This window comes from Solanum verrucosum, unplaced genomic scaffold (assembly GCF_900185275.1).
Source record: "Solanum verrucosum unplaced genomic scaffold, falcon-dt-bn FXZP01000237.1, whole genome shotgun sequence".
NCBI classification, from domain to species: domain Eukaryota; kingdom Viridiplantae; phylum Streptophyta; class Magnoliopsida; order Solanales; family Solanaceae; genus Solanum; species Solanum verrucosum.
In genome coordinates this window covers 329,025-340,671 of record NW_026020069.1, presented here as the reverse complement: position 1 = coordinate 340,671, position 11,647 = coordinate 329,025, and the positions used below count along the sequence as shown (strand labels likewise).

General features: G+C 37.6%; 1 pseudogene; it reads right to left on the bottom strand.

Annotated features, from left to right (window-relative positions):
* Positions 1 to 306: 306 nt before the first annotated feature.
* LOC125823816 (gibberellin 20 oxidase 1-like) lies at positions 307 to 10,873 on the bottom strand (annotated as a pseudogene).
* Between the last annotated feature and the right edge of the window lie 774 nt (positions 10,874 to 11,647).

The window sequence follows — 11,647 nt, the reverse complement described above, 5'->3', positions numbered from 1 at the left end:
TCTATATCTATCATTTCCGGACTTAGATATTTGTTCTAGTTAGTTAATTAGTTCATTAGTTTGGGAATGTATCGCTTCTTGTTTAGACTTGGATCATTTGTTTAGATGTTTTGGTACATTGACTTTCAGGATCTAGGTATTAAATTTCCGCATTTGTTAGTTAATTAACTTGCTTCCGTAACTTAATTTCCTTAGTTTTTAGATGGACTACTTGGTTTGGGTTGTAGTAGTGGTTCTCCCACCAGTTTGTAGTGTGGGTGCCAATCACGACGGTCTGGGTCGTGACAAAAACCATCAAAATCTGTCTCACTTATGTTCCTCATCTTGAAAAATCTTTAGCATCTGCACTATGCTATGCACAGTGTAATATAGAACTTGTCTGACTCGCTCTTTCTTCTTACCGCTACCTTTTCCATCAGTCCCTTCACTAGCTCTGCTTCTACTGAAGTCTTTTCCCATGGAATTGGAAAACTTTGCCTTCTTTTCCTTAATAAGATTGTTATCACCTGTCTCTTCTATAATATCAAACGGGGAGGCTGTTTCTTAGGATTTTGGCATTCACTACATTTCCTCTTAATTAAGGGAGTCTTTAATATCACATCCAAAGAATGAGTTTCTGGATTTTTCGCTAAAGTCAAATTATTTAATGAATCGACCTTTGGTTTCTTGTGTTTATATATCTCTTAGCTTTTTTTGATCTAGTGCCTAGAAATCTTACCTTGTTATCAATACCAAGCAATCTATCCAAGCATTCTTTGATTTTCTTGGAGTTTTTTATTCTTTGAAACTTGAATTCTTCACCTCCAACATATTCTTTCTTAAGATAATTTCAAATATCCTTTGGTGATGGAGAACGGTTCGTGATGTTGGATTATAGTGAGGCCCTATTCCTAAGTTGAGCTCTGGTTTCTGGCACGTGGCATAATAATTGAGTCTAATGATGGATTCATTATCTTCGAAATACTTTTTAAATTGACTCTTCTGTACACCTAGCTCATCCGTAAAAGTTCCATGATCCTAAGAGAAAGCATGCTCATGGAATTGCAATAATCTTGATAAACATTCATGTGCAATTAAAGGGAAAAAAGATTAATTCATATACATAATCGAAAATAGAAAAATAGATACTCATTTTGTTTCAATCTTTTTGTCTGATTTTGTTTTGACATAAAATATAAGATATTAAAGAAAGACTTTTGAATTCAATATATATATATATATATATACAAGAATATCATTTAAGCTAGTGGTCTTAAACATGTCATGCCAAAAAAGGAAAAAAAACACATTTTTATGAAACATACCAAAAAGAAAAGTACCACAAAAAATTTGGAAAGATGAGAACTAAGATAGTCGATTGTCCTTACCCGAGATTTTTGGAACTTTCACCCAATGTCCTTTGGAAATACTCCTGAGCTATGTGAGATGATCACTCTTTAACAGAGTATCGTAAAGAGAGTGTCTCTTTCTAAGGATGTTTTGAATAAAACCTTCCAGTAAAGTTGCTGGCATAACCATAATGTTCACCAATTTTCCTTTGAGCTTTTTGCTTTTCACAGAGAGGCATGTCAAAGAACATGTCCATATGACGATGGACATTAGAGATGAGATTAGCATCAACTCCGTGCTTTACTACAAGAAAGAAACCATGACTCCTGCACGCTTCACCCAAAAGCCTAGATGTTTGTTGGACGGCGGCAGGGTCACGAGAAAAAAACCCCTTAAGTCAATAAGGGGAACATGAAGTTCTTGTGCTACAACATTAGACTTCTTATCATCTGGCCATATATATTGTATGGGAATGTTGGACTCATTTTTCATATGGGATGCATGAAAGATAAATGTGTTTTCCTCACCAAGTATATGTAACGACTTGTTCCTGTCGTTATGGAAAAGCCAATGGGAAATGAATTTAGTGCGAAAGCTTTTGAGTAGTGGCTTAGAAATTTCTAGCCTAGGCAAAAGTTGGACAAAATTCGAGACAGGTGAGGTTTAGGAAAACCTAGTAATAGGGGGGGTTGATTATGAATTTGATCACATGAGTGGATAGCCAAGACGTTAAAGAGCATGTACGACTTTAAGGAATCAAATCCGAGCGAGTAAAATTCTCAAAACTGATCTTAGCATGAAAGGGTAGTTTTTGAATGTCCAGGTTTGAATGTGTGTCATGAAATGGGAGCTTTCAACTTAAATTCCGAGATTTTACCTCCGTGAAATCCTCTAGAGCAGGGTTAGTTCCCTCAGGGTGGGGCCACTGTGGCGGGATAGTCGTGTGTTATGTCAGGGAAAAACCCCAAAATCATTATTTTCTGTAAAACTTTGTTCTTGAGAGCTACAAGGTGAACCAAAGAAGTTTTTGACAGTTTTCCACAATTTCTAGCGCTAAAGGTAAAATAATCACTCCCCTAATCCTTAATTTGATTCTTAGAACTTAGAATCTTGAGTAATTATCATTGGTGGAGGGTTTTGATTTAACACCCCAGAAACTAGTAGACTAAACTAGAGCTTGTCGTGAGGGTTAGAGTCCTAGATATAACTCCCCGTACTTAAAATGAAGGGTTTCGGGTTAGAACTTCAAGGTACGACCCCCCCCCCCAAGGAATAACCAAGGGTCCTTGAGGAGGACCCTAAATTCTGCCCAAAAAATAATGATCCACGAAAGGGACCCACTCCCCTTGGGTGAGGGGTTGTGGGTAAGGGTCCCAAAAACAGTGTTGCAGACCACCACCCACGCTTGACAAGCATGCCCCATGGGTCCACTCATGGACCGTGGGCGTGGTCTCGTGGGTGAGGCAGAATGTTGGTTTCAAACGGTTAAGTAGGGGCTTTGTGGAATTTTCTAGAACTAATTAGTTATTAAGTGACATTGTTTTACCCTAGTTTAGACAAATTGTATAAACACTTTAGACCCTTATTTAAGTCATCCTAAATCATTAATTCGAAACCCCCAAAAGAAACCCAATTCCCTCTTAAAATTCCTCTCTCTAGAAAGAAGAAGAAGAAGGAGAAGCAGAAGGACAAGGACAAGGAGAAGGAGAAAGACAAGAGGAAGCGGAAGAGGAAGAGGAAGTAGAAGAAAAAGAAGAAGAGGATCAAGCTAGGTCAAGACTCCATTGTTTCAAGCTTTCTAGGCTTTGTAATCAAGGTATGATGGCTTATTATTTCATGGACTCCTTTCATCTATGATGTCCCCTAGTTTTCCACAATTTGAAGAAGAATTCCCCAATTCTACCTAAGGTTTCTTCCAATGTTGTGGGTTATGATGAATGTGATCCAATTGAGTGGATTATGATTTTTTATGATCGTTTATGATTATTTATGATGGAATTACACGATTTTAGCATGGTTATACATGTATTCTTGATTAATAAGACGAAGAAGAAGAAGAAGAAGAAGAAGAAGAAGGATAAAAAAGAGAAGAAGGAGAAGGAGAGAAGGATAAGGAAAAGGAGAAGGATAAGAAGGAGGAGGAGGAGAAGAAGAAGAAGGAAGAGGAGGAGGAGAAAAATAAGGAGAAAAAGAAGAAAGAGAAAGAGATGAAGAAGGAGAAGGAAAATGAGAAGAAGAAGAAGGAGAAGGAAAAGGAGAAGAAGAAGAAAAAGAAGAAGAAGAAAAAAAAAAGAAGGAGAAGGAGAAGAAGCAGAAGGAGAAGGAGGAGAAGAAGAAGGAGGAGGAGGAGGAGAAAAAGAAGGAGAAAAAAGAAAGAGAAGAAGAAGGAGAAGGAGAAGGAGAAGAAGAAGAAGAAGGAAAAGGAGAAGAAGGAGAACGAGAAGGAGAAGGATAAGAAGGATAAGGAGAAGGAGAAGAAGGATAAGCATAAGGAGAAGGAGAAGCATAAGTAGAAGGACAAGGAGAAGGATAAGGAGAAGGAGGAGAAGAAGAAGAAGAGGAGGAGGAGGAGGAGGAGGAGGAGGAAAATGAAGAGGAAGAGGAAGAAGAAAAGGCTCAAGCTAGGTAAAGAGTCCATTGTTTCAAGCTTACTAGGCTTTTTAATCAAGGTATGTTGGCTTATTCATTCATGGACTCCTTTCATCTATGATGTCCCCTAGTTTTCCCCAATTTGAAGAAAAAATCCCAAACTCTAACTAGGGTTTCTTCCAATGTTGTGGGTTATGATGAATGTGATCCAACTGAGTGGATTATGATTTTTTTCGATCGTTTATGATTATTTATGATGAAATTACACGATTTTAGCATGATTATACATGTATTCTTAATTAACCTAAGATTCTAGGGTGAAATTGATATAGTTTGGTTTTATGCCATGAAAAAGGAAATTGAGAGCTTAGATGTGACCTTCTAAGATTAATGAATTACTTTTTGAATTGCTTGAGATTAGAGCACCTAGATATGAATTTCTTAAAAGTAAATCTTGTAGACATGAATTGATTAGATCAAGGGTCATATGATGATTAATGACTAGTAGTGTTGAGATTGAGTTTATATGATGATATATGATTAAAATTGATCAAGGATGAAGCATGTGGTTAGATTGTCATTAGAATTAGAAATATATGATGACTATGTGAAGTATTGCGTAAGAGTAAGGCTTGTAGTATGAATGTGATTTCTAGGGCTTTGAGGGTAAAAGCTAATATTAATTAACTAGGAATGTTAGGGCTTTGAGAGTGAAGCTATTATGTATATTTATTTGTATATTGTATTATTGTGGAAGGACTTTGCTCACATGACCTATATTATGAGTATATGAGATTATGCATATAGCGATTTGATTACTTGAAATTGTCATTATATCCATGTCTAATGTAGTCATTCTAGATGTGTTGATTTGATATGAGCATTGGTCCTTGAAAGGACAAGATATGATATTATGCATGATTTATTAAGGTTATGTATATGCTTTAGGAACACTTTGAGAATAAAGTGATTATGTTTATGACCTTGTTGTGTGTTTTTTAAAGGATATTCTCATATGCACACCTATGTATGAATATGATATGATGTGAATAGTTTTCTCACAATATGATGATTCCAAGGTTGGATGACTAGTCTCACCTATTGAATCTATATGTAGACATGGACGGTGAAAGGCTATTCTCACGTATGATTTAATGTGTTATCTTATGAATTATGATGGATTGAGTGTCAAGACATTCTTTCATGAATATGAACTTAAGTCAAGACTTAATATGAACTTCATGGGAATTAATGCCTAACACCGAATGGATATTGACAATGGGATGGAAACTCCTTCGTTAGTAAAGGGCGGGTTTCTAGAAGAAGTCCCATGAGATGGAAGCTCCTCCATTAATTTAGGGCGGGTTTATAGTAACAATCTCCTTATCCCATAAACTATGTGCCCTCGTAAGTTACTTAGCCATTGGATTAACCTAACCTAAGAGTATGGTTCTACCTTAGGCAAGTAGAGCAACCCCTTTTCGGTGTGGGGTAGACATTGGATTCCATGTTAAGCTCCCATGTTCTATGTTGGTTAAGGCTTAATCCCACAACAAGGTTATGAATTATGAACTATGTTTACTCAAGAAGCTTTACGTAGTATGGGTGAGATTATGGGATCTTATTCATGCATTGCACAAGTATGCTTTGAAGGTATTCATGGTATGTTCTCTTATGTTATGATGGTCTATGTAATAAATGTGCTTATCACTTATGCTTACGATCTATGCTTGGTTGGATTGTATCTTGAAAGGCCCTTCCAATACACATATGACTAAAGGTGAATGTTCCATTGTCTATCAGAAATAAGCTAAGGATGAGATCAAAAGATGATATGAATGAGGGCCTAAAGTGACTTGCTTAGCATGGGTGGGATTATGGGGTCTTATCCATGCATTGCACAAGCTTGCCTTGAGGTGACTTAAGAAGTATTTCTCTTATGATATGTTAAACTAGATGTATTGATTATGTCTATGACTATGTTGTTACATCTTATGCTTATAGGCTATGTTTTATGATGATATCTTTTATGCTTATGACTTGTGCTATTGTCTCTTATGATTATGGTATATGTCTTACGTTGACTAACACATGTAGTGTGCTTATGTTGATGATTTATGCTAGCTTTCATGCCCTGAGGCTACCCCCTTGGATGTGGACACGGGACCTAGGATCACGAGTGACCCAAAGCTAACTCTGATGGCATACCATAGGCATACTAAATAAACTAAAATAAGAAAATATTGTGCGGAAGATAAATCATAAGATAATCTGAAATGATGGGGAATACTCATACTAAATCTGAATATATAAATACTGAGAGTTTAATAACAACTGAAAAGTCAAACTCAAATACTAAAGATGATTCTAACTATGTCTGAAATAAAACCTCTACTAACTAGAAATGTTGGTACATGCCCCAGCTAGATCTACCAAATACTGAAAACTAAAGATCAAAAAGCAAAGGAAGATAATCATGTCAATCGTCCTCGATGAATGAGAACTCACCAATGATGCTGCTGAACTGCAGATCGGGAATCGATCTATACGTGATTCAGAAGCTGAGAACCTAAACCTATATCATGAGAAGATGTAGCGTAGAGTATGAGTCAGTACTTGAAAGGTACTGAGCATGCATGATAGAGTAAATCTGAACAATTAGCATAACTAAACCAATACATATATCTGAGCAAGGATAAAATATAAGCATGATACTAAACTTAGAATACTGAACATGAAATGACTGTATGCAATGACCAAATATATAACATGTTGAGATTAAATTTTGAACTGTGACTGATAACATTGGTCAATGCCATATAATCTGACTGTAAGGGAGCTACTAATAGCAAACATAAAACCACATGAGCTAAATGTGGTGTCTGATGTATACTCCCCATCGAGAGGACCCAATATACCCTGCCAGAGGTATAGACGCATGACTTGGTGTGATCACTAAATTGATACTTACAGAGGGGACTTACAACCTACGGAGCAAGTAGTTCAGGGACTTGAGGGTGACTAACCCAAGTCCACTCGGTATTAAGATACTCCCAATTGATTATGTAATTAACAATCTATTACTGGATTTGTGTAATACTGGATAGCTCAAAATACTGACATGCTAACTGAAAATGCACCATTAAAGCACTAATAATGAAACATTCAAATCTGAGGCATGTATAACTGAGATAACTGACCTAGCATGTGTAATTCATGAACTAAAATAACTACATAGCTAAGGTTCTGAATTTAAGAAAAAATCTACACAAAACAATACTAATATCATGATAATCTGATTAGGAACATTCAAGTAACCAATTTATAATAAACTGCTGAAATTCTAGAAACCCAGGTCTAGATAATATGAATAGAATCAAGAATCTGAATGAATTCTAGAAACCTAGTGGATGAAAGAAATCCACCAGTGAAATTCACATACCTGGTGACGAATTCCACAGATAAATCTTTCGATTTTGGGGCTAGAACTGAAAAAAACTTGTTGTGTTCTTGAACTAGGGATTGGTCGACTTTCTCCTCTGTTTTGGTCTAAGTTTGCTGAATTTTTGGTGAATAATTTATCAGGTTAGGTTCTAATTTGTTTACTAGGCTAAAACTAACCAAAACCACATTGTTTAAGGGTTAAACGATGTAGTTTAGGGGTCCAACACATGAGGAAAAGACCAAACGACCCCTGACTTAAAATCTGTTGAAGCCACAGACAGGCCTGAACGACGGACTGTCGATTGACTAACGGCCCATCCTGTCAGTCCACCGATCGACGTCAAAGAGTGGGTTCTATGGGTCTGACCTACGGCCCTAGACCACAGACCATGGTTTGACCTACGGTCCGTAGGTCCTAGCGTGGGTCTACCATTAGCCAATTTTTTCTAAGGGGTTCTAGGGGGGTTGCAGGTGGTGCACCACAGACCACCACAACGTACCGTGGGTCACCCTACGGTCCCTTAGTGGCAATGGGTTGCACCTACAACTTCTGAAAAAAATCTGTTTTTTGGTAGTTCTAGCATACAAGGTGTTACATTATCTCCCCCTTGGGAACATTCGTCCTCGAATGAAGACTAAACTAGCTGGAGATGGAGGGAAAGAGTTGAAAACCCTACCATTAAACACTAGAAAACTGATTTCTGACTGAACTATGTTCCAAGAACATGCAAATATGTTGAAAATACAAGTATAAGTGAAGGAACGTGATACTAAGACATAAACTGCGCATGAATGACTGAAAAACTGAAGAGGAACTATTACCTCAAGCTGTAATGGGATCGGAAGAAAAGAGATTAGGATACTTGGCCTTCATGGTTGCTTCTGCTTTCCAAGTAGCTCCCTCTACAGACAAACTCCTCCACAAAACCTTAACTGAAGCGACTTCTTTGTTTCCCAACCTTCGAACTTGACAATCAAGAATTTCAACTGGTACATCCTCATAAGTGAGACTATCCTTCACAACCACACTTTCTAAAGGTACAATAGATGTTGGATCACCCACACACTTCTTCAACAATGAAATGTGAAAGACCGGATGCACTACTGCTAGTTCTGCTAGCAACTCTAACTTATAAGACACTTTACCAACTCTCTTCAAGATCATGTAAGGGCCTACGTATCTAGGACTAAGATTTCCTTTCTTGTTAAATCTCATTACCCCCTTTATAGGTGACACTTTCAAGAAAACCCAATCATCAATTTGGAACTTTAAGTCCCTTCTCCTTACATCTTCATAGGATTTCTGGCGACTCTAGGCTGTCTTAAGTCTATCTCTAATGAGCTGAACTTTTTCCATAGCAGCATGAACCGAATCTGGTCCTATCAAGGCTGCTTCACCTACTTCAAACCAACCAACTGGAGATCTACATCTACACCTATAAAATGCCTCATAAGGGGCCATGTGAATACTGGAATGGTAACTATTATTGTAGGCGAACTCTATAAGAGGGAGATGATCAACCTAACTACCCTTGAAGTCGATCACACAAGCTCTCAGCATGTCCTCTAAGCTCTGAATGGTACACTCTGCCTGAACATCTGTCTGTGGATGAAAGGTTGTGCTAAGATTAACGTCAGTACCAAGACCTTTCTGAAATGACTTCCAGAAATGAAAGGTAAACTGAGGACATCTATCTGAAATGATAGACAAAGGAACCCCATGCAACCTGACTATCTCATTAATGTAAATCTTAGCGTAGTCCTCCGCCGAATCTGTAGTCTTAACAGCCAAAAAGTGCGCAGACTTAGTAACTCTATCAACTATCACCCAAATAGAGTCATGTTGTCTGCGAGAACGAGGTAAACCTGTAATGAAGTAGGAATTTTGATCTCTTGAGTCATACCTCCTGGTTTTTTATGTTCTACCTTCACTTGTTGACAATTAAGGCAATTATCCACAAAATCTTCTATATCCCTTTTCATACTATTCCACCAAAAGACTTCCCGCAAATCACAGTACATCTTAGTGGTGCCTAAATGAATAGAATACCTGGAGTAATTATAGGCTTACGCAAGAATTTGATGTCTCAACTCACCCACCTTAGGAATACATAATTGACCCTAATAGCGAAGCACACCATCTCCCCCTTGGGAAAAAATCTCAACTCTCTACTAATGAACTGCACCCTTTAGTTGAAGTAATATAGGATCACTGTCATGCTTTTCCTTCATCTCTGCTACCAATGAAGATTCTGACCCATTCTAAACAGTTACACCACCATCTGATATACTCGTCAGGTGAACTCGCAAGAGAAAAAGCATGTGAACATCCTTTGCTAGGTATTTTCTTTCTTCCTTAACATGTGCTACACTACCCATAGATAGTATGCTAAGAGAATCTACTACTACATTGGCCTTACAAGGATGGTAATGCACACTCATATCATAATCCTTGAGGAGCTCAAGCCATCTCCTCTAGTGAAGATTCAACTCTTTCTAGTGAACATATACCGAAGGCTCTTATAGTCTGTGAACACATCTATTTAAACACCATATAAGTAATTTCTCCAAATCTTTAATGCAAACACCGTTGCTGCAAGCTCGAGGTCATGAGTTGGATAATTCTTCTCATGAACCTTAAGCTTCCTAGAAGCATAAGCTATAAACTTACCTCTGTACATCAACACACAACCTAGGCAGACTCTGGATGCATCAGAATAGATAACATAATCGTCTAAACCCTCTGGTAGAGTCAAAATGGGAGCTATAGTCAACCTAGTTTTCAGTTCTGGGATGCTTTTCTCACAATTATCTTACCAGTGAAACTTAACCTTTTTTCTGAGTCAACTTAGTCAATAGAGAGCCTATGGATGAAAACCCTTCCATGAACCTTTTATAATAAACAACCAAACCCAAGAAACTTCTGATATCTGTAGGAGAGATAGGTCTGGGCCATTGTTTCACTACTTCTATTTTCTAAGAATCTACTCGGATCCCTTCACTAGACACAATATGCCCAAGGAAAGAAATAGATTGTAACCAAAAATTACATTTGCTAAACTTAGCGAATAACTGGCAATCTTTGAGAGTTTAAAGGAAAACCCTTAAATGATTCACATGTTCTTCCTCATTCCAATAGTAAATGAGGATATCATCAATAAAGACAATGACGAACAAGTCCAAATACTACTTGAACACCCTATTCATCAAATCCATGAAAGCTACAGGAGCATTGGTTAGTCCGAATGACATAACTACAAATTCATAATGACCATACCGAGTTCTGAAGTCTGTCTTCGGGATGTCAATATCTCTGGCTCTAAGTTGATGATAACAGGATCTGAGGTCTATCTTTGAGAAATTACTAGCACCCTGAAGTTGGTCAAACAAGTCATCAATCCTCGGGATAGGGTACTTATTCTTTATTGTGACTTTGTTCAACTACCGGTAGTCAATCCACATTCTGAAGGAACCATTTTTCTTCTCCATGAACAGCACTGGTGTACTCCATGGTGAAATACTAGGTCTAATGAAACCCTTATCTAGAAGGTCTTTCAACTACTCTTTCAATTCCTTAAGCTCAGCTGGAGCCATTCTGTAAGGAGGAATAGAAATAGGCTAGGTATCAGGAAGGATATCAATTCCGATGTCGATTTGCCTTTTGGGAGGAACTCCAAGATGATCTTCTGGAAACACTTTTGGGAACTCATTAACTACTGGAACTGACTCAAAAGTTGGGGTTTCGAAACTTGAATCCTTAACCCAAACTAGATGATAGAGATAACCCTTAAAAATCATCTTTCTGGCCATAAGGTAAAAAATGAATCAACCCATAGGTGCTAAGCTACTACCTTTTCACTCTAAGATTGGTTCGTCTGGAAACTGAAAGCGAACAATCCTAGTTATACAATCGACTGCGGCATAAAAGAAATGTAACCAATCCATGCCTAGAATGATATCGAAGTCTACCATTTCTATCTCTACAAGATCTGTTAAGGTGACTTTATGGGAGACTGTGACAGGGAAATTTTTGTATATACGTCTAGCTATAACTGGGTTACCGACTGGAGTAGAGACTAACAAGGGTTCTGAGAGAGTTTTTGGACTCACACCTAAGATTACTGCTATAAAGAAAGTTACAAAGATAAGAGTAGCCACTGGATCTAACAATGCATAAACATCTAAGAAAAGACTTGAAATGTAATAGTGATCTGAAAGGCATAACGTCGAATTAGAAATAAGGATTTAGATCATAGCTTACGCACAATAAGAGTAACAAGAAAAT